The 24,224-nt window shown below is 43.4% G+C and overlaps 1 protein-coding gene across 1 annotated transcript in view; it reads left to right on the forward strand.

Moving 5' to 3' along the window:
- LOC130276918 (uncharacterized) overlaps nt 1-24,224 on the forward strand; it is a 121,944-nt gene that overhangs the window by 75,010 nt on the left and 22,710 nt on the right. The window lies entirely within an intron of this gene.

The following is a 24,224-nucleotide window of genomic DNA, read 5'->3' on the forward strand; positions in this document are numbered from 1 at the left end:
CCCGATTCATGTGGCGCCTTAATGAATCCCTGCTGTTGGACGCTGTATGTCTGGCGGATTTGAAATCAACTGTGTCACATTTCCGCAGTGACCATGTATCTGATCCGACCCCTCTCCCGATACAGTGGGAAGCACTTAAATGTGTGTTGCGGGGAGTCCTGATCAAGCATGCCTCGCGTTTGAAAAGGGAGAAAGCGGGGAAACTCAAACGACTCTTCGAGTCCTTAACCAAATTGGAGGCCTTACATAAACAGACTCTGCAAGAGTCCACTCTCAGGGAGTTGATTAAGGTGCGACACGACATTAATATCATACTCAATGACTCATACAAAAGGTACCGACAGCAATGCTCGCGATCCTTCTACGAGTGGGGCAATAAACCTGGAAGGATTTTAGCGAGGGCCCTCAGGGACAAACGGGCTGCCCTATACATACCATCCATCCACACACCTGAGGGCGGGAAGAGCCACCTCACAAAAGACATATTAGTGGCATTTGAAAAATACTACTCTGCCCTTTATAATCTTCCCTCCCCCCCCCCCCTCTCATTCCCCGCCACTCGAGCCAACTTTGACGCTCCAAGACTATATCATTAAAACGGCCCTCCCCAGACTATCAGACGATGCAATCTTGACACTAGAGGCCCCATTCACAGTGGAGGAAAAAAAATAAATAAATCATAACTCTTTCAATTTTGCACCTTAAAAACCATATGATGGCTTATTTTTTGCGCCACCAATTCTACTTTGTAATGATGTCAGTCATTTTGCCCAAAAATCTACGGTGAAACGGAAAAAAAAATCATTGTGCGACAAAATAAAAAAAAAAACGCCGTTTTGTAACTTTTGGGGGCTTCCGTTTCTACGTAGTGCATATTTCGGTAAAAATGACACGTTATCTTTATTCTGTAGGTCCATACGATTAAAATGATACCCTACTTATATAGGTTTGGTTTTGTTGTACTTCTGGAAAAAATCATAACTGCATGCAGGAAAATTAATACGTTTAAAATTGTCATCTTCTGACCCCTATAACTTTTTTATTTTTCCGTGTATGGGGCGGTATGAGGGCTCATTTTTTGCGCCATGATCTGAAGTTTTTAACGGTACCATTTTTGCATTGATAGGACTTATTGATCGCTTTTTATTCATTTTTAAATTATATAAAAAGTGACCAAAAATGCACTATTTTGGACTTTGGAAATTTTTTGCGCGCACGCCATTGACCGAGCGGTTTAATTAATGATATATTTTTATAATTCGGACATTTCTGCACGCGGTGATACCACATATGTTTATTTTTATTTACACTCTGGTTTTTTTTTATGGGAAAAGGGGGGTGATTCAAACTTTTAATCAGTGGGCAGTCATTCGGCGATCGGACAGCGAGAAGGCAGGTAGTCCCGCTGTCCTTTAAGCTGTTCGGGATGCCGCGATTTCGCCGCGGCTATCCTGAACAGCCCACTGAGTTAACCGGCAGCTTTCACTTTCTGTTTTAGCCGCACGGCTCAGCTCTGAGCGCGCGGCTAAAGGGTTAATAGCGCGCGGCGCCGCGATCGGCGCTGCGCGCTATTAGTGGCGGGTCCCGGCTTCACTATGACGCCGGGCCCGCCGTGATATGATGCGGGGTTACTGTGTAACCCCGCGTTATATCAGGGGAGCAGGACCAAGGACGTACCAGTACGTCCTTGGTCCTTAAGGGGTTAAATGTCGGTAATGTTACATGTGTCTTGTATGTCTCTTGATGTAAAGTAACACAGAAATACAGTCAGATACTAGACGTTCAAGTGTTGTTGAAGACTGACCAAACCTGGGGAAAGCAAAAAGCCAGACTCAAAGGGTTGGTGACCAGTAACATAGAGGAGTGGGAGGAGAAAGATGGGCCTATAGGGAGAATGACAGCCTCCTCTACTGAAACACAAAAATCACATTAGACTTGAAGGAAATATATATACATATTTGCTGTTTAAAATTGAGTATGTTTATAGTGCCTGCATACACAATGTGATATACCTATACATTCTACATTGCATTTATGTGATTATCAATTTTGAGTGGATAACTTTATAATGATAACTTAGTGTAATCTAAAGATGCTGAAAAAAATCCTTTTTTATTTTCTTCCCCTTTGGTAGCTTTGCTACTCTCAGATTATGATTAAATTGTTTTGAATTTGAGGCTAAGAATTTAAGAGCCATGATAAAAAAAAATCAAAAAAAAAAAACAGAGAATCCATGGTTAATGCTGAGTTATAAATGTAAGCTTGTTCCAAGTGACGCAAAGATGTAATACATAAGACAGGATATATGGTGACCACACGCAGAATGAAGTTCTACGACTCGATCTGAGCTGGTGCTGAGCTATATAGAAAGAGGAAGTACAGAAAATGCGGGGGTTCTGTCTCCCAAGCGCTACTGTTAGATAAAATCAATATGCCAATAGGTACACAGGATTCTTTTATTTCATTGGTACATAAAAGGTACAACTGGACAACGCGTTTCGATGTGCTTTCACGCCTTCCTCAGGTCCACACTAAAAACTGTAAAGATGCATACAAATATACGTACACGGTTGGTATAAAAACAGAAACACAAACATAAATGTGTGTGAAAAGACATAAAGCTAAAAATACATATGCCATTGTGGGAAAACTCTGTAAAAGGGTGATAGTTAGGATAAAATTATTACAATGGAGCCAATAAAAGGATGTGTATACATAGTAATATTAAAGACAGTAATATTCAAAATATGGTAGTGTGTGAGGAGGGAGGTAGGTCCTTGAGCAAAATAAATCACATAGTAATGGCGAGTAGGTGTAAAAACAGGCAGGTATAGTTCTATGACAGTAGGTAAGAGAGGTCTAAACTGACAATGGTCTAAACAGTTTAGACCTCTCTTACCTACTGTCATAGAACTATACCTGCCTGTTTTTACACCTACTCGCCATTACTATGTGATTTCTTTTGCTCAAGGACCTATCTTCCTCCTCACACACTACCATATTTTTAATATTACTATGGTTAATATTACTATGTATACACATCCTTTTATTGGCTCCATTGTGATCATTTTATTCTAACTATCGCCCTTTTGCAGAGTTTTCCCGCAATGGGATATCTATTTTTAGCTTTATGTCTTTTCACACACATTTATGTTTATGTGTTTCTGTTTTCATACCAACCGTGTACGTATATTTGTATGCATTTTTACAGTTTTTACTGTGGACCTGAGGAAGGCATGAAAGCATGCCGAAATGCGTTGTCCAGTTGTACCGTTTATGAACCAATGAAATAAAAGAATCCTGTGTACCTATTGGCATATCAATTTTATCTAACAGTAGCACTTGGGAGACAGAATCCCCGCATTTTCTGTACTTCCTCTTCCTATATAGCTCTTTCTGTTGCCCTGCCTTGGGCACAATGGACAAGGGGGAACCAAGCAGCAAGCTGTAACAGTCCACCCCACACTACTCCAGAGTCGCGCCATATACGTTGCATTACTCTTAGAGGTCAGTACCACTGCACAGGTGTGGTGGTGGTGGTGGGGTTTCTTCATCTTTCAATTTTCAATCAAGAAGCATATAACCTACTACGCCATAAAGCGCCCCACATCTTTTTTTCGTTTTTCCTCCCTCTCCAGCATCACAGAGCAGAATGTACCAAATCAAGGTCAAATGTACTTCTTAATAATAATTTAGAATTGTAACTGAAGTGGAAAGTAGAAGCTTCCTTAGAGTTAAATCATACTATAATGAGCTTATTAAATACAATTTTTTTTTCCAGAGACACGATTCATAAAAATCAATAATCGAGACGTTTTTACCTACCGTGGTCATCTGAATAATTGTTGCTATCAATAGCACACATATTCACTAATGGTCTACAACTGATATCTACACTAATGCACTGAAAGTGAAGTTGCATAACTATATTTGCACACTGGGTATGTGTTGTAAAAGTACATACAATTTGTGGTCCATTTATTTTAAATTAAAAGGTATATTCTCCAATATATGATAATGGGGAACACTTTACCTTTTCTTCCTTTTCGGTTGAGTCAACTTCCTGTTGACGCACAGAAATGAAGGGGGGGGGGCGTGTTTTAAATATGTTGTGTATTCTGATTGGATCAGAATGAAGTGGAGAGACATGAGTCTCCATTTTGATCCTGGCAGCCATGTTTAAGCAGATGCATTCAAAACTTAACGTTAAATACCAAAATGATAAATGTTATTTAATTGAATATGAAATGGTGCATTACACAAACATATATTTTATATTCACACTCTGTATATAATCAGCTGTACACTGTATCACCCATAACACATGTGATTCTAACATTTAATAGAGTTTTAGAGTTGCACATAGTTTATTCTATTGTTCATAAATATTCCACTTTTTCAGGCCTAACATGGCATGTTCTTAGGTTAAAATAACGGCAGCCATTTTAATAGACCTGCGATACTGTACACATTAATCTCTATTCTCATAAACATTTCTTCACAGAAACAAACTGTTCTTAAACACCATATCAGCTTTGTTTGGTTTATCTCTTAAGGTCCTAGCTACATATGCCCTTCATAGTGAGACATTGGCTATAAACAATATGGTATTAGTTGTTACGAGGTCAAATTATCCTCTTATTTTTTGTTAAAACCAAATTTAACCACTTGTCATATTATGGTAACAGGCGCGATTTGTGGTGTTATAGTGCTACCTAAATAAAAAAACTGAATTAGTTACTACCCCGAAGGTTTTTTTTTTAATGTCCATATTGGTCAAGAGTCTTTATACCCAGGGGCATTTGTCACATTCATCTTCTCTTTCCCATTACTTAAAGTTAGAGGCCTCACATATATCTGGTAATGTACTGGTTCTTATTTGATTGTGATCATTTTACACTGTGAATAAAAACTATATCAATTAGTACGTATGGTGAAAGATCCTTTCTAAACACCTAATAGAAGTAATGGGTAAAGAAATAATAAATCATTGTGCATACTACCCCCAGTCAACAAGGTTTGTAGAAAGAAGGAAAATCAACATGGATACAAGCCTCGCACTGCAAGAACCCTACACCATGTTCCTGATATATATCCTTTTTTTAAATAAATAATGGTTAAATAAGTGACAAAATAGATAATTTCATGGGAAAAAGATAATCAATATTTGCAGTAATACATTTAGTAAATGGAAAATATTGCCGGATTAATGGAAATTCTGGAGTATGTAAACCTACTCATGTTATTTTCAAGGATATGTAAGGGGGGGGGGGGATAGCAGCCCACATACCCAGCTGCAGCACTGAACTCCTGTTCATACGGGAACAATCAAAACAGACACTTTTCAAGTTCAGGAGTGCCATTCCTAGTTTTTTTCCCCTCCTCAGTATAGCTTATCTCTTTGGCTCATCGATACTGTTAAGTCACCTTTCTGTTTTTGCATAATTTAGCCTTAACTACTTGTCAGGCCCTGTAGAACATACTGTACTGTTTTTGTCAGTTTAGAAGTGCTGTTGTCACGATCCCGGCTGGTAGGAGGTGGATCCTCTGTGCCAGAGAGGGATTGGCGTGGACCGTGCTAGTGGACCGGTTCTAAGTCACTACTGGTGTTCACCAGAGCCCGCTGCAAAGCGGGATGGTCTTGCTGCGGCGGTAGTGACCAGGTCGTATCCACTAGCAACGGCTCAACCTCTCTGACTGCTGAAGATAGGCGCGGTACAAGGGAGTAGACAAAGCAAGGTCGGACGTAGCAGAAGGTCGGGGCAGGCAGCAAGAATCGTAGTCAATAAGGCAAGCAGGAGGTCAAGTACACGGTATGGATAATCACAGTAACGCTTTCACTAGGCTCAAAGGCAACAAGATCCGGCAAGGGAGTGCATGGGAGGAGATCAGATATAGTCTGGGAGCAGGTGGGAGCCAATTAAGCTAATTGGGCCAGGCACCAATCATTGGTGCACTGGCCCTTTAAGTCTCAGGGAGCTGGCGCGCGCGCGCCCCCTAGAGAGCGGAGCCGCGCGCGCCAGCACATGACAGCAGGGGACGGGAACGGGTAAGTGACCTGGGATGCGATTTGCGAGCGGGCGCGTCCCGCTGTGCGAATCGCATCCCCGACGGCCATGACAGTGCAGCGCTCCCGGTCAGCGGGACCGACCGGGGCGCTGCGGAGAGAGAGACGCCGTAAGCGCTCCGGGGAGGAGCGGGGACCCGGAGCGCTAGGCGTAACAGTACCCCCCCCCCCCTTAGGTCTCCCCTTCTCTTTGTCCGGTAACTGCCTCCCCTGGGATGAGGACACCGGGAAAGAAAGGAGGGTTTCCTCAACGGCAGGCAGTACAGCAGGAGTGGGAATGGGGAGGGAGGGCAGAGGGCGAGGCCTGGCACGGGGCAGTGTGACACCAGGACGGGGGCCATGGAGAGGCACCGAGGCTTGCCTGACTGGACTGGGAGGGGGGGAGAGGCACTTCTTATGGCAGGACGGCAGACCGGTTACAGGGGGAACCACAGGGTCACGGTAGGGAGTACTGGGAATCGGTTTAAGGCAGTCCTTGAAACAAGAGGAACCCCAGCTCTTGATCTCCCCTGTGGACCAATCCAGGGTTGGGGAATGGTGTTGAAGCCAGGGTAGTCCAAGGAGAATTTCGGAAGTGCAATTGGAGAGGACCAAAAACTCAATTTTTTCGTGATGAGGTCCGATGCACATTAGGAGGGGCTCCGTGCGGTAACGCACGGTGCAATCCAACCTGACTCCGTTGACCGCGGAAATGAAGAGCGGCTTGACGAGACGGGTCACCGGGATGCGGAATTTATTCACCAAGGACTCACGAATAAAATTCCCAGAGGCACCAGAGTCCAGGCAGGCCACGGCTGAGAGGGAGAAGTTGGCTGAAGGGGAAATCCGCACGGGCACCGTGAGACGTGGAGAAGCCGGCTTAGAATCAAGAGACGCCACACCCACGAGAGCTGGGTGCGAGCGTGCGTTTCCCAGACGTGGAGGGCGGATAGGGCAATCCACCAAGTAATGTTCGGTACTGGCACAGTACAGACAAAGATTCTCTTCCCTACGGCGATTCCTCTCCTCCCGGGTCAGGCGAGACCGATCCACTTGCATGGCCTCCTCGGCGGGAGGCCTAGGCGTAGATTGCAACGGAGACTGTGGGAGAGGTGCCCAGAGATCTAAGTCTTTTTCCTGGCGGAGCTCTTGATGTCTCTCAGAAAAACGCATGTCAATGCGAGTGGCTAGATGAATGAGTTCGTGCAGGTTAGCAGGAGTTTCTCGTGCGGCCAGAACATCTTTAATGTTGCTGGATAGGCCTTTTTTAAAGGTCGCGCAGAGGGCCTCATTATTCCAGGATAGTTCAGAAGCAAGAGTACGGAATTGTATGGCGTACTCGCCAACGGAAGAATTACCCTGGACCAGGTGCAGCAGGGCAGTCTCAGCAGAAGAGGCTCGGGCAGGTTCCTCAAAGACACTTCGAATTTCCGAGAAGAAGGAGTGTACAGAGGCAGTGACGGGGTCATCGCGGTCCCAGAGCGGTGTGGCCCATGACAGGGCTTTTCCAGACAGAAGGCTGACTACGAAAGCCACCTTAGACCTTTCAGTAGGAAACTGGTCCGACATCATCTCCAAGTGCAGGGAACATTGCGAAAGAAAGCCACGGCAAAACTTAGAGTCCCCATCAAATTTGTCCGGCAGGGACAAGCGGAGGCTAGGAGTGGCCACTCGCTGCGGAAGAGGTGCAGGAGCTGGCGGAGGAGATGGTTGCTGCTGCTGTAGCTGAGACTGAAATTGCTGTAGCTGTGACTGAAGCTGCTGTAGCTGCGACTGGAGTTGCTGTGTCATGGTGGTCAAGTACGACAGCTGGTGATCTTGTTGGGCGATCTGTCGGGCTTGCTGGGCGACCAGTGTGGGGAGGTCGGCGACAACTGGCAGAGGAACTTCAGCGGGATCCATGGCCGGATCTACTGTCACGATCCCGGCTGGTAGGAGGTGGATCCTCTGTGCCAGAGAGGGATTGGCGTGGACCGTGCTAGTGGACCGGTTCTAAGTCACTACTGGTGTTCACCAGAGCCCGCCGCAAAGCGGGATGGTCTTGCTGCGGCGGTAGTGACCAGGTCGTATCCACTAGCAACGGCTCAACCTCTCTGACTGCTGAAGATAGGCGCGGTACAAGGGAGTAGACAAAGCAAGGTCGGACGTAGCAGAAGGTCGGGGCAGGCAGCAAGAATCGTAGTCAATAAGGCAAGCAGGAGGTCAAGTACACGGTATGGATAATCACAGTAACGCTTTCACTAGGCTCAAAGGCAACAAGATCCGGCAAGGGAGTGCATGGGAGGAGATCAGATATAGTCTGGGAGCAGGTGGGAGCCAATTAAGCTAATTGGGCCAGGCACCAATCATTGGTGCACTGGCCCTTTAAGCCTCAGGGAGCTGGCGCGCGCGCGCCCTAGAGAGCGGAGCCGCGCGCGCCAGCACATGACAGCAGGGGACGGGAACGGGTAAGTGACCTGGGATGCGATTCGCGAGCGGGCGCGTCCCGCTGTGCGAATCGCATCCCCGACGGCCATGACAGTGCAGCGCTCCCGGTCAGCGGGACCGACCGGGGCGCTGCGGAGAGAGAGACGCCGTAAGCGCTCCGGGGAGGAGCGGGGACCCGGAGCGCTAGGCGTAACAGCTGTTTGGAAACCATTGTTTTCCAATTGGGTTTTATGTAGACTGCATTCACTGACATGTAGTAGTGTTGGTGCTTATTAGTAGCTCCAGTAGAGTAGAGCTAATATGAGTCCCAGGTGAAGGATCAGTCTGGGTACAAAGGGGGTGGTTCATAAGGAGCCACTCGTCTCAAACCAGTGAACCATCCCATACCCGTTTTTTTTTTCTTTTTCCCACCTGAACCTGAGACTATTAGGCAGAATATATTATAGGGAAATATGTTGTGTACTTTTAACAAATATCTTTAGGGTGGAATTGTCGAAATTGATTAAAATGATTCTGATGACTGATCAATATATTAATACTTTTATGTCATTGCTAATGCTGCAGAAAGATACTTGTTACCTACCCTAAACCTATATATCAGCTTGCTATTTGCTTGTAACTAAGATGAAGACCTTGGGATGAGGCCAAGAGAAGCAAGATAAAGAAGAGGTTAGAAGTTGGAAGACAAAACATCTGAAGAAAGATAGACTGTGCAAAAGGACAAATACGTCCATAATTTTCTGGTAGAATAGTGAAATTCCAACATAAGTGACCTATGGCTAAGAAAGAAATGAATGCTTAATATGCTAATATATACAGACGCAATACTCAAATAACCAATCAAAATATAACATGATGATTTTGACTTGATAAATAACCTCCCCTTTATGTCAAATGTAAAAACCAATGTACTTCCGTATAATAAACATAACTCTTTGGGACAGCTCCTTAGCTTCCTGCTGAGGAGTTTTATACTAACTTTTTGTCTGGTGCTTATTTCTTGTATTGACACTCAGCAGTATACAGCGGCAGTCACGCACATTTTAAGGCCTAACCAAAAGCCAACCTTAACACTGCCAAAGCATCATGGAAGATTTAGTCCAAAACATCTGCAGTGCCAAAGTTTGCCTATGCCTGCTCTAGAGAAAAAGATGGTCATCCCTCCTCAAGTAAAGAAGTCTCTGCTGTGGTGGATGAAGATGGAGAATTTGACAAAAGGGGTCACTTGGATTCCTAACCGGATGATTTCCATCCCCACAGATGGCAGTCTGAAAGATTAATCCCTTCCAAGGGATCTGGTCAGAAAGGACCCGTCTTCAATATTCAAATTACAGGGAACTGAAAGCAGTTTTTATGGCAATTGAAGACAGCAGAGACCTTAATTCCAGGATCCCATGTGAGAGTCTATTCAGACAACACCACCATGGTAGCCTTTGTGAATCATCAAGGTGGTACAAGGCACAAACCCCTTCAGGATCTATCAAAGAAAATGTTTGCCTGGGCGGAGGACAAGATATTGTCCATTACTGCTGTTCACTTAAAAGGGAAAGAGAACATACAAGCAGATTATCTAAGCAAACACTGGATGGATCCGGGAGAATGGGAGTTAAATTCCCAAATCTTCAATCACCTGGTATCAAAATGGGGTTGTCCAGAAGTGGATCTGTTTGCCAGCAGAAAAAAATCAGAAAGTGAGCCACTTCTTTTCTCTTCGCCAAAATGATTTTCCAGATGGGGTGGATGCCTTACCGCAAGAATGGACTTACAAGATAGCTTATGTTTTTCCTCCATTTCAACTAATAACTTGAGTTCTGCAGAAAATTTGTCAAGGAAGGTCTTGGATAATTTCATTTTCCCAAATTGGCCAAAAAGAGGATGGTTCACGCTTCTTCAACAACTCTCGATAGACCAACCTTTCCCTCTTCGTTAAGAGAATATCTTCTCTCCCAGGGCCCTCTTCTATACAAGGGGTTGCAGAATCTCCAGCTGATGGCGTGCCTTTTGAAAAGTCAATCCTAAGGCAGACAGGACTCTCTCCGGAAGTCATAGATACTCTGCTTATGAGTAAAAAAATCTACTTTAGCTATTTACTGAAAATATTGGAGAAAATTTGTATCCTGGTGTGGCTCATTTCCCTCAGACATATTTAAGCCTAATATTGCTCAAATTCTAAATTTTTTACAAGAAGGTTTCAATAATTCATTTCAATAATAATTTAGACACATGCATTGCTGATCATAAATGGATCAAGTGTTTTTTCTCAGCAGTTTACAGATTAAGACCTAAGATAACAAATCTTTCTCCTCCTTGGGACTTAAATCTAGTTTTGTCAGAGCTAACTAAGGAACTGTTTGAACCTCTTCAAAACATCTCTATTAAACTACTTACCTGGAAGGCGGTGTTTTTAGCGGCCATATCAACGGCGTAACATGTAAGTGAGCTTCAAGCTTTATCTAGGAATGACCCTAATCTGACAATTCTTGATGACAGAATCATTCTCAAGTTGGATCCAGCCTTTTTACCCAAAGTGGTAACACATTTTCATAGGTCACATGATATTATTCTTCCTACCTTTTGCCAATCTCCCAAAAAATGAAGAAAAGATTTTTCATACTTTAGACATGAGAAGAACTATTCTTCACTATCTTCAACTCACCAAAAATGGAGAAAAGACTAACTTATTTAATCCAGTTTCAGAGCTCTAATAAAGGGAAAAAAGCTACTAAGTGTACTATCTCAAGATGGGTCAAGTTGGCAATCTCTGAAACTTACAGGATAGCAGGTAAACCAATTCCAAATCATCTCAGGGCTCATTCTAATAGAGCCATGGCGGTCTCCTGGGCTGAAAGATCACGAGCATCCTTAGAGCAGATATATAGAGCAGCGACTTGGTCTATTCCTCATATTTTCTTCAAGCATTATAAGCTTAATGTGACTTTGTCTCAAGAGTTGGCCTTCGGACATAAAGTGCTACAAGCTGTAGTCCCTCCCTAGACATCATTTATCTGATATGTCTCATGTGGTGCTATTGGGATGATGATTAGAAAAGATAGAATTGTGATTTACCGATAATTCGGTTTTCTTGAATCATCACAACAGCACCCTTTAATCCCTCCCTAAGTTGTATATGTATTCTAGTTATGCTTCTTAAAGGGGTACTCCACTGGAAAAAAAATTTTTTAAATCAACTGGTGCCAGAAAGTTAAACAGATTTGTAAATAACTTCAATTAAAAAAAATTAATCCTTCCAGTACTTATCAGCTGCTGTATGATCCACAGGAAGTTCTTTTCTTTTTGAATTTCCTTTCTGTCTGACCACAGTGCTCTCTGCTGGCACCTCTGTCCATGTCAGGAATTGTCCAGAGTAGGAGCAAATCCCCATAGAAAACCTATCCTACTCTGGACAGTTCCTGACATGGACAGATGTGTCAGTAGAGAGCATTGTGGTAAGAAAGAAAGGAAATTCAAAAGGAAAATAACTTCCTGTGGATCATAGAGCAGCTGATAAGTACTGGAAGGATTAAGATTTTTTAATAGAAGTAATTTACAAATCTGTTTAACTTTCTGGCACCAGTTGATTAAAAATTTTTTTTTCCAGTGGAGTACCCCTTTAGGTAATTTATAAACACTGAGGGGTTATCCGGGGAGGGGCCTTTTTAACCTCTTCTGTGCTTCCTGTTCCTATAGGAGGAATGGGTGACAGTCTCATGTTGTGCTGTTGTGATGATTCAAGAAAACCGAATTATCAGTAAGTCATAATTTAATCTTTTACGCTTTTTGGGGGTAAAATGGGCAAAAGGGACGATTTAGATTTTTATTGGGGGAGGGGATTTTTCTGATTTTTTCTTTTACACTTTTTATGTCCCCATAGTGGACTATTTATTGCAATCATTTGATTGTTAATACTGTTCAGTGCTATCGATATGCATAGCACTGATCAGTGTTTTCTTCTGCTTTGGTCTACTCGATTTCAGACCAGAGCAGAAGACCCCGGGAGATGGACGGAGGCAGGTAGGGGGACCTCCGGCCACCATTCTGGATGATCGGATCCCCGCGGCAGCACCGCAGGCAATCCGGTCATCCAATATAACGCCCCGATTGCCGCACATGACCTGATCTGTACTGATCACAGCATCTGAGGGGCAGGCATCAGCGCCAGCAGACATCAGTGCGATCGCTGATGTCTGCCATCACCAGCAGGTCCCTGGCTGCTGATAGCAGCCAGAACATGCCATGCATGATGTGAGCACTGGTCCGGTGCTTGCGTCATGTACAGGATGTAAATGCCCATTTACACCCTGTGTCGTTAAGGGGTTAATAATGGGAGTGACTATCATGTGATGGGCGGGATTATACAGTCAAGGTGTGTGTATTAGGCATACATGCCCCTCTATGTGAAACATTTACATCCCCTGACTGTAATCCCACCTAATATTCACTCCCATTGTGAAAATGAAGTTTCATGCCCATCTGACTGATTCCCTGAATTGTCAAACTATAAACTCTCATATCTCAGAAACCAGGGGAGTCACTAGGCTTAAACATTTGGGGCCTGTGCCCCGGATAGAATGTTCAGTAGACATGCGCGAAGTTACAGTGATTCGATACGTCACAAACTTCTCGGCTCGGCAGTTGCTGACTTTAGCCTGCATAAATTAGTTCAGCTTTCACATGCTCCTGTGGGCTGGAAAAGGTAGATACAGTCCTAGAAGAGTCTCCTAGGACTGTATCCACCTTTTCCAGCCCACCGGAGCACCTGAAAGCTGAACTAATTTATGCAGGCTAAAGTCAGCAATCGCCGAGCCGTGAGGTTCGTGACAAATCAAATTACTGTAACATCTCTAATGTTCAGTGCCCCGAATCTCCTGCAGGAAGACCGTTACACACAGTGCAGCTTCAGGCAGGGCTGTGCACCTATAGACTGTCCTGCCCCTGGCTCTACCCTAATATTCCACCAGGCTGTTTATTATTCTAAATATCTGCAGGCTTTTTTCCTGCACTCTGCTAATATAGGGGTATTAGGAGGCATCAGTTAGATCCCCATATCCTGCACGATCTCTGTGCCCTGCCCCTTCCTCACTGCACTGAGGAGAGAGATGCCGACACCACAGAGGAGCTGTGAGGAAGTAGGTATAGCCAAGGAGGGACCTGAGTAACTTGTCTGGTACTTATAGCTGCGCAAGGGCCTTTTTCATTCCTAGCAGCCTCCCAGTCTGCACTCTGCCCCACCCCCTCAGCCCAACCCTATATAAGTAGTAGTTAGCTACACAAGGGCCTTTTTCATTCCTAGCAGACTCCCAGTCTAACTGGGAGCGCATGGTAAGTGAGCTTTTCCACCCTGTTCACACTGGTGTGGTGCTGTGCGGCGTCTGTTGCTGCTCTGGTGCCGTGTCTGTGGGGAGGTGCGACCCATGGACTGGTTTGAGTGGCATTGGGGCCGCTCTGCCAGTGGGTTATTCCCCTGTGGGCACTGGTGTCGCGGTGGTGGTGGTCGCCACCCAGTGCTACGCCTTTATATGCTTGGGACATTAGGGACCCACTCAAATTAGGTGGCCTTGACTTGGCGAGTGGGCTTGTACCTTTTGATCAAAATGTATACTAACAACCTGTTAGTTTTTGAATTTATGCTGTGAAGCACTGTTCCAAAAATCTGTCAAACACCTGTGGGGTGTAAATGCTCACTGCACCCCTTATTAAATTCTGTGAGGGGTGTAGTTTCCAAAATGGGGTCACATGTGGGGGGGGGTCCACCGTTCTTGCACTATGGGGGCTTTGTAAACCCACATGGCCCCCGACTTCTATTCCAACCAAATTCTCTCTACCGCACCAGCTAGGAGCCGCCACGCTATCTTTGGGCTCCAATACCTTATACTGGACGGTATCAGTTATCACCCTATTTAGAGAACCCTGGTAGGATCCTACTTTAAATTTGAGTTCCATGTCTGCAACAGATCATAGTCACCCAAACAGATAATACAGCAATACCACAACCTATTTATTAGGGGGATACAATACTCATTTTTTTCGGACTACCAATAATACGGACATTTACCTTCGGTCTCCTCATCACAGTATACCCAATTTTTATCAGTACCTCCGTGTTTCATAACGTGATATTTATTGTCTGTGAGATAAGGGACAGGAGTTCATAAAATTGTCACTACTCCTGTTCCCTTTGCACTAGTCCCTGATGAATTGTGCCGCTTGGTTATGCGACACAATGAAACGCGTTGGATATTGCTTGATTGTGACTAGCATTGATATCTAAGCACTGTACAGACTTTATATATGTGTTTACGATTTCTAATACTCACTGAATGTGCTTTTGGAGGTCTATTTAAACCAGCTATTAGACCACTGATGGTCCCCATTATAATACTGCACCTGGCATCTTCCCCTTCTTTCTAATTAGGGAGAGGTAGGAGGTTCCGGATGCGGGTTGGCACTCTCCAGGAAGGCCTCCCTGCATTAACAGGTAGGGGGTCTACACAGACCAGCAGGGCCAGTGTATAGAGGCCATTAGTGATTGGTACTTTACCTATGACCAGCTGTGTTTTGGCAACAATATCATGTTATCTATACATCTTGCATTTATATAAGTTTTACTTATGTTCGTATTTTAATGTATACCAATTAAGGCTATATTTTAAGACCTTGGTGTTCTTTCCTAGTATACAAATTCTCTCTCCAAAAGCTCAATGGCGCTCCTTCTCTTCTGAGCATTGTAGTACGCCCGCAGAGCACTTAACATCCACATATGGGGTATTTCCTTACTCAAGAGAAATTGTGTTACAAATTTTAGGGGGATTTCTCTCCTTTTACCCCTTGTAAAAATTCAAAAGCTGGGTCTACAAGAACATGCGAGTGCTAGGCTTTTTCTCCTATTACCCCTTGTGAAAATGAAAAATTTGGGGTAGCACCAGCATTTTAGTGAAAAAAATCTAATTTTTCATTTTCACTTCCAAATTCAGCAGAAATTTGTCAAATACCTGTGGGGTGTTAAGGCTCACTGTACCCCTTATTATGTTCCTTGAGGGGTGTAGGTTCCAAAATAGTATGCAATGTGTTTTTTTTTTTTTGCTGTTCTGGCACCACAGGGGCTTCCTAACTGCGACATGCCCCCCAAAAACCATTTCAGAAAAATTTGCTTTCCAAAAGCCAAATGTGACTCCTTCTGTTGTGAGCATTGTAGTGCGCCAGCAGAGCACTTGACGTCCACACATGTGGTATTTCCATACTCAGAAGAGATGGGGTTACATATTTTGGGGGGCATTTTCTCCTATTACACCTTGTAAAAATGTAAAATTTGGGGAAAAACAGTATTTGTGAAAAATAAAAATAAAAAATCATTTGCATATCCAACTTTAACGAAAAGTCATTAAAGTTGGATGTGTTAAGGTTCACTGTATTCCTTGTTACGTTCCTTGAGGGGTGTAGTTTCCAATATAGTATGCCATGTTTTTTTTTTTTTCTGTTCTGGCACCATAGGGACTTCCTAAATGTAACATGCCCCCAAAAACCATTTCAGAAAAACTCACTCTCCAAAATCCCATTGTTGCTCCTTCCCTTCTGAGCCCTCTACTGTGCCTGCAGAGCACTGTACATACACATGAGGTATTTCCTTACTCGAGAGAAATTGTGTTACAAATTTTAGGGTGATTTCTCTCCTTTTACCCCTTGTAAAAATTGAAAAACTGGGTCTACAAGAACATGCGAGTTTAAAAAAATGAAGATTTTGAATTTTCTCCTTCAATTTGCTGCTAATTCCTGTGAAACACCTAAATGGTTAACACACTTACTGAATGTCATTTTGAATACTTTGAGGGGTAGGTGCAGTTTTTATAATGGGGTCATTTATGGGGTATTTCTAATATGAATGCCCTTCAAATCCACTTCAAAACTGAACTGGTCCCTGAAAAGTTCAGATTTTGAAAATTTTGTGGAAAATTGCTGCTGAACTTTGAAGCCTTCTGATGCCTTCCAAGAGTAAAAACATGTCAACTTTATGATGCAAACATAAAGTAGACATATTGTATATGTGAATCAATATATAATTTATTTGGGATGTCCATTTTACTTATAAGCAGAGTTTCAAAGTAAAACAAAATGCAACATTTTCAAATTTTTCATCCAATTTCTTTTAATCAAGTTTTCATCAAGAAATGATGCAAGTATCGACAAAACATTACCACTAACATAAAGTAGAATATGTCATGAAAAACTATCTCGGAATCAGAATGAAAAGTAAAAGCATCCCAGAGTTATTAATGCTTAAAGTGGCAGTGGTCAGATGTGCAAAAAAATGCTCGAGTCCTTAACCCCTTAAAGGACATCTGCAGCGTTACAAACACTTATCCCCTATGCTCAAGATAGGGGATAAGTGTTTGATCGCGGGGGGTCCGAACACTGGGGCCCCCAGTGATCTCCTGTACGGGGCCGCGGCTTTCCCATGCAGGGGGCGGGCCAGCCGCAGCTTGACGTTGCGGCCGACACGCCGCCTCCATACATCTCTATGGTCGATGCTACGCGCCATGAGCACCATGAGCGCTAATGGCGGCGCCCCGTTAGGGAGATCGGGGGGGGGGGGGGGTCCCAGCGGTCGGACCCCCCGCGATCAAACACTTATCCCCTATCCTGTGGATAGGGGATAAGTGTAATGCCGCTGCAGTTGTCCTTTAAGGAGCCAGCCAATTTTCACTGTAGGACCCGGCCATTTTTTGCACATCTGACCACTTTCCCTTTAAGCATTAATAACTCTGGAATGCTTTTACCTTTCATTCTGATTCCGAGTTTGTTTTTTCGTGACATATTCTACTTTATGTTAGTGGCAAAATTTTGTCGATACTTGCTAAATTCCAAAATTTTATGAAAAAATTGAAAATTTTGCATTCTTTTACTTTGAAGCTCTCTGCTTATAAGGAAAATTAATATTCCAAATAAATGATATATTGATTCACATATACAACATGTCTACTTTATGACTGCATCATAAAGTTGACATGTTTTTACTTTTGGAAGACATCAAAGTATAGCAGCAATTTTCCAATTTCTCACAAAATTTTCTAAATCGAAATTTTTCAGGGACTTGTTCTGTTTTGAAGTGGATATGAAGGGCCTTCATAATACCCCACAAATGACCCCATTATAAAAACTGCACCCTTCAAAGTATTCAAAATGACATTCAAAAGGTTTGTTAACCCTTTAGGTGATTCACAGGAATAGCAACAAATTGAAGGAGAAAATTCTAAATCTTCATTTTTTACACTGGCATGTTCTTGTAGACCCAGTTTTTGAATTTTTACAAGGGGTGAAAGGAGAGAAATCTTCCTAAAATGTGTAACCCAATTTCTCTTGAGTAAGGAAATACCTCATACGTGTATGTCAAGTGCACTAGAGAGCTCAGAAGGGAAGGAGCAACAATGGGATTTTGGAGAGCGAGTTTTTCTGAAATGGTTTTTGGGGGGCATGTCGCATTTAGGAAGCCCCTATGGTGCCAGCAAAAAAAAAACCAACATGGCATACTATTTTGGAAACTACACCCCTCAAGGAACGTAACAAGGGGTATAGTGAGCCTTAACACCCCACAGGTGTTTCACGACTTTTCGTTAAATTTGGATGTGTAAAAAAAAATTTTTTTTTCACTAAAATGCTAGTTTCCCCCCAAATTTTACATTTTTACAAGGGGTAATAGGAGAAAATGCCCCCCAGAATTTGTAACCCCATCTCTTCTAAGTATGGAAACACCACATATGTGGATGTCAAGTGCACTGCTGGCGCACTACAATGCTCAGAAGAGAAGGAGTCACATTTGGCTTTTGCAAATCAAATTTTGCTGAAATAGTTTTTGGGGGGCATGTCCCATTTAGGAAGCCCCTATGGTACCAGGACAGCAAAAAAAAAAAACCACATGGCATACTATTTTGGAAACTACACCCCTCAAGGAATGTAACATGGGGTACATTGAGCCTTAACACCCCACAGGTGTTTGACGACTTCGTTAAAGTTGGATGTGTAAATGATTTTTTTTTTTTGCACTAAAATGCTAGTTTTCATAGGGATCATAGGACAAAATACCCCATGTGTGGACGTCAAGTGCTCTGCTGGCGCACTACAATGCTCAGAAGAGAAGGAGCGCCATTGAGCTTTTGGGAAAGAAAATTTTTGGAATGGAAGTCAGGGGCCATGTGCGTTTACAAAGTCCCCCGTGCTATCAGAACAGTGGACCCCCCACATGTGACCCTATTTTGGAAACCACACCCCTCACAGAATTTAATAAGGGGTGCAGTGAGTATTTACACCCCACTGGCGTTTGACAGATCTTTGGAACAGTGGGCTGTGCAAATGAAAAATTAAATTTTTCATTTTCACGGACCACTGTTCCAAAAATCTCTCAGACACCTGTGGGGCGTAAATGCTCACTGTACCCCTTATTACATTGAGTGAGGGGTATAGTTTCCAAAATGGGGTCACATGGGGTCAATTGTTCTGGCACTATGGGGGCTTTGTAAACACATGTGGCCTTCAATTCTAGACAAATTTTATCTTCAAAAGCCCAATGGTGCTCCTTCTCTTCTGAGCATTGTAGTTCGCTCGCTGAGCACTTTACATCCACATATGGGGTATGTTCTTACTCAGAAGAAATGGGGTTACAAATTTTGTTTTTTCTATTTTCCCTTGTGAAAATGAAAAATTTAGGGTAACACCAGCATTTTAGGGAAAACTATACCCCTTGTTACCTTCCGTGAGGTGTGTAGTTTCCAAAATGGGGTCACATGTGGGTATTTTTTTTTTTTTGCGTTTATGTCAGAACCGCTGTAAAATCAGCCACCCCTGTGCAAATCACCAATTTAGGCCTCAAATGCACATAGTGCACTCTCACGCCTGAGCCTTGTTGTGCGCCCACAGAGCATTTTACACTCACATATTTCCGTACTCAGGAGAAATTGTGTTACAAATTATTATTTTTTTTTTTCCTTTTAATGCTTGTGAAAATAAAAAGTATGGGGCAACACCAGCATGTTAGTGTAAAAATTTACATTTTTTTACACTAACAAGCTGGTGTAGCCCCCAACTTTTCCTTTTCATAAGGGGTAATAGGAGAAAAAGACCCCCAAAATTTGTAGTGCAATGTCTCCCAAGTAAGGAGATACCCCATATGTGGCCCTAAACTGTTTACTTGAAATACGATAGGGCTCCGAAGTGAGAGAGCGCCATGCGCATTTGAGGACTAAATTAGGGATTGCATAGGGGTATTCTACACCTGTGATTCCCAAACAGTGTGCCTCCAGCTGTTGTTAAATTCCCAGCATGCCTGGACTGTCAGTGGCTGTCCGGAAATGCTGGGAGTTGTTGTTTTGCAACAGCTGGAGGCTCTGTTTTGGAAACACTGCCATACAATAAGTTTTTCATTTTTATTGGGGGGGGACAGTGTAAGGGGGTGTTTATGTAGCATTTTACCCTTTATTATGTGTTAGTGTAGTGTTTTTAGGGTACATTCGCACTGGCGTGTTACGGTGAGTTTCCCGCTAGGAGTTTGCGCTGCGGCGAAAAACTCGCCCAAACTTGAAGCAGGAAACTTACTGCAAACCTGCCTGTGTGAATGTACCCTGTACGTTCACATGGGGGGGCAAACCTCCAGCTATTTCAAAACTACAATTCAAAGCATGTACTGACAGACCGTGCATGCTGGGAGTTGCACTTTTGGAACAGCTGGAGGCACACTGGTTGGAAAATTTTCCAACCAGTGTGCCTCCAGCTGTTGCAAAACTACAACTCCCAGCATGTACTGATCACCGAAGGGCATGCTGGGAGATGTAGTTATGCAACAGCTGGAGGTACGCATCTACAACTCCCAGCATGTCGAGACAGCTGTTTGGGCATGCTGGGATTTGCAGTTTTGCAACATCTGGAGGGCCACAGTGATCTCCAAACTGTGGCCCTCCAGATGTTGCAAAACTACAAATCCCAGCATGCCCAGACAGCAAACAGCTGTTTGGGCATGCTGGGAGTTGTAGTTTTGGAACAGCAGGAGGCACACTGGTTGGAAAATTTTCCAACCAGTGTGCCTCCAGCTGTTGCAAAATTACAACTCCCAGCAAGTACTGATCACCGAAGGGCATGCTGGGAGATGTAGTTATGCAACAGCTGGAGGTACACATCTACAACTCCCAGCATGTCGAGACAGCTGTTTGCTGCTTGGGCATGCTGGGATTTACAGTTTTGCAACATCTGGAGGGCCACAGTGATCTCCAAACTGTGGCCCTCCAGATGTTGCAAAACTACAAATCCCAGCATGCCCAGACAGCAAACAGCTGTTTGGGCATGCTGGGAGTTGTAGTTTTGCAACATCTGGAGGGCTACAGTTAGAAACCACTATATAGGCGTTTGCCACTATATAGGCGACCCCCCTGGGCGTTTGCACGGGATGTCTGCTGAATGATTTCAGCAGGAATCCCGGTCCGATCCCCGCCTGGCAAGCGGCAGGGGCCGGAATTCTCCATGACGTACGCGTACTTCATGGGTCCTTTAGTACCAGGGTGTCATGACGTACACGTACGTCAAGGGTCCTTAATTGGTTAAAGGGGTACTCGGCCCCTAGACATCTTATCGCCGGGGTCCCGCTGCTGGGGACCCCTGGGATCTCCTCTGTGGCACCCCGCTATCATTACTGCACAGAGCACACTCGCTCTGTGCGTAATGACTGGTGAAACAGGGGCCGGAGCATCGTGACATCATGGTCCGCCCCCTTAATGCAAGTCTATGGGAGGGGGCGTGATGGCTGCCAAGCCCCCTCCCATAGACTTGTATTGAGAGGGCGGGCCGTGACGTAACGATGCTCCGGCCCCTGTATCGCCGGTCATTACGCAGAGCGAGTGTGCTCTGTGCAGTAATAATAGTGGGGTGCTGCAGCGGAGATCCCAGGGGGTCCCCAGCAGCGGGACCTCGGCGATCTGACATCTTATCCTCTATCCTTTGGATAGGGGATGGGATGCTCGGGGCGGAGTACCTCTTTAACGTGAAAATGGGCTGGGTCCTTAACCCCTTAAGGACCAAGCCCACTTTAACCTTAAGGACCAGGCCAATTTTATTTTTGCGTTTTCGTTTTTTCCTCCTCGCCTTCTAAAATCCATAACTCCTTTATATTTCCATGTACAGACCTATATAAGTGCTTGTTTTTTGCGTGACCAATTGTACTTTGTAATGAAACCTCTAATTTTACCATAAAATGTACGGCGAACCCCCAAAAAAATGACATGTGTTCCTTATTCTGTGGGTCAATATGATTAAAATGATACCCATGGCTAGATACTTTTATATTTTTGTACCGCTTAAAAAAAATCTAAAACTTTTTGTACAAAATCAGTAATCTAAAATCACCCTATTTTGACCACCTATAACTTTTTCATTTTTCCATAAATAGGGCGGTATGAGGGCTCAATTTTTGCGCCGTCATCTGTACTTTATCGATACCACATTTGCATATATAAAACTTTCAGATCATTTTTTATTAATTTTTTTTTTTAATAAAATGTGACAAAAAAAGCTGCATTTTGGACTTTTTTTTTTACGTTTACGCCATTCACTGTATGGGATAATTAACATTATATTTTGATAGTACGGACATTTACGCATGCGGTGATACCAAATATGTGTATAAAAAAAATTATGCTTTTTGGGGGTAAAATGGGAAAAACTGACAATTTTCATTTTTATTGGGGGAGGGGATTTTTCATTATTTTTTTTTTACATTTTTCAACATTTTTTTTTTTACACTTTTTATGTCCCCATAGGGGACTATCTATAGCAATCTTTTGATTGCTAATACTGTTCAGTGCTATGTATAGGACATAGCACTGATCAGTATTATCGGTGATCTTCTGCTCTGGTCTGCTCGATCTCAGACCAGAGCAGAAGACCCCGGGAGACGGCCGGAGGCAGGTGAGGGGACCTCCGGCCGCCATGCTGGATGATCGGATTGCCGCCGCAGCGCTACTCGCGATCCGATCATCCATTCAAAGTGCCACACATGTCGTGATCTGTATTGATCACAGCATCTGAGGGGTTAATGGCGGACGTCCACGTGATTGCGGATGTCGGCCATTACCGGCATGTCCCCTGCTGCTACAAGCAGCCGGAACCTGCCGTGTATGACGCGGTCATACACAGGACGTAAATGTACGTCCTGGTGCGGGAAGTCCCGCCAAACCAGGACGTACATTTATGTCCGTGGTCGTTAAAGGGGTACTCCGGTGAAAAACTTTTTTCTTTTAAATCAACTGGTGGCAGAAAGTTAAACAGATTTGTAAATTACTTCTATTAAAAAAATATTAATCCTTCCTGTACTTATTAGCTGCTGAATACTACAGTGGAAATTCTTTTCCGTTTGAAACACAGAGCTGTCTGCTGACATCATGACCACAGTGCTCTCTGCTGACATCTCTGTCCATTTTAGGAACTGTCCAAAGTAAAAGGAAATCCCCATAGCAAACATATGCTGTTCTGACAGTTCCTAAAATGGACAGAGATGTCAGCAGAGAGCTCTGTGTTTCAAAAAGAAATGAATTTCTGCTGTAGTATTCAGCAGCTAATAAGTACGGGAAGGATTAAGATTTTTTAATAGAAGTAATTTACAAATCTGTTTAACTTTCTGGCACCAGTTAATTAAAAAAAAAAGTTTTTCACAGGAGTACCCAATTAAGGGGTTAAACTACTTTTGTTTAAAAACATTTTTAATTTTTTTTAAACATAGTACAATAATAGAAAAGCAGGTAAACATAGGTATCATATTAATCATATTGACCTACAAAATAAAGAGAACATGTCAGTTTTACCATAAAGTGCACTGCAAATGAGCGAACGCCCCCAAAGTTGCAAAATTGTGGTTTCCTTTTCAATTTCCTACTATAATAATATATATATTTTTTGAACTGTACATTTTATGGTAAGGTTATGTTAAGGTGTCATTACAAAGTACAATTAACCTCTTAAAGGGGTACTCCGGTGAAAAACTTTTTTCTTTTAAATCAACTGGTGGCAGAAAGTTAAACATATTTGTAAATTACTTCTATTAAAAAATCTTAATCCTTCCAGTACCTATTAGCTGCTGAATGCTACAGAGGAAATTCCTTTCTTTTTGGAACACTGATGACATCACGAGCACAGTGCTCTCTGCTGACATCTCTGTCCATTTTAGCAACCATGCATAGCAGATGCATAACAGATGTATGCTAAGGGCAGCATGGTGGCTCAGTGGTTAGCACTGCTGCCTTGCAGTGCTGGGGACTTGGGTTCAAATCCCACTAAGGACAACAATAAATAAAGTGTTATTATTATTATAATAATGTCAGCAGAGAGAACTGTGCTCGTGATGTTATCAGAGAGCATTCCAAAAAGAGAAGAATTTCCTCTGTAGTATTCAGCAGCTAATAAGTACAGGAAGGATTAAGATTTTTTAATATAAGTAATTTACAAATTTGTTTAACTTTCTGCCACCAGTTGATTTAAAAGAAAAAAGGTTTTCACCGGAGTACCCCTTTAATGACAATGGACGTATATTTACGTCCATTGCTGACTCCCGTTACATGAAGCGCGCTCAGGAGCCCTGTATATGAAGCATACCCGGTGGGCCCCGGTTGCTATCAGCAACCAGGACCCGCGGCTAATACCGGACATCGCCGATGGGGCTGATGTCCGGTATTAACCCTTTAGATGCTGCTATTGATTGCGGCATCTAAAATGGGAGAAAACACCT

This window comes from Hyla sarda, chromosome 6, assembly GCF_029499605.1.
Source record: "Hyla sarda isolate aHylSar1 chromosome 6, aHylSar1.hap1, whole genome shotgun sequence".
Taxonomy (NCBI): domain Eukaryota; kingdom Metazoa; phylum Chordata; class Amphibia; order Anura; family Hylidae; genus Hyla; species Hyla sarda.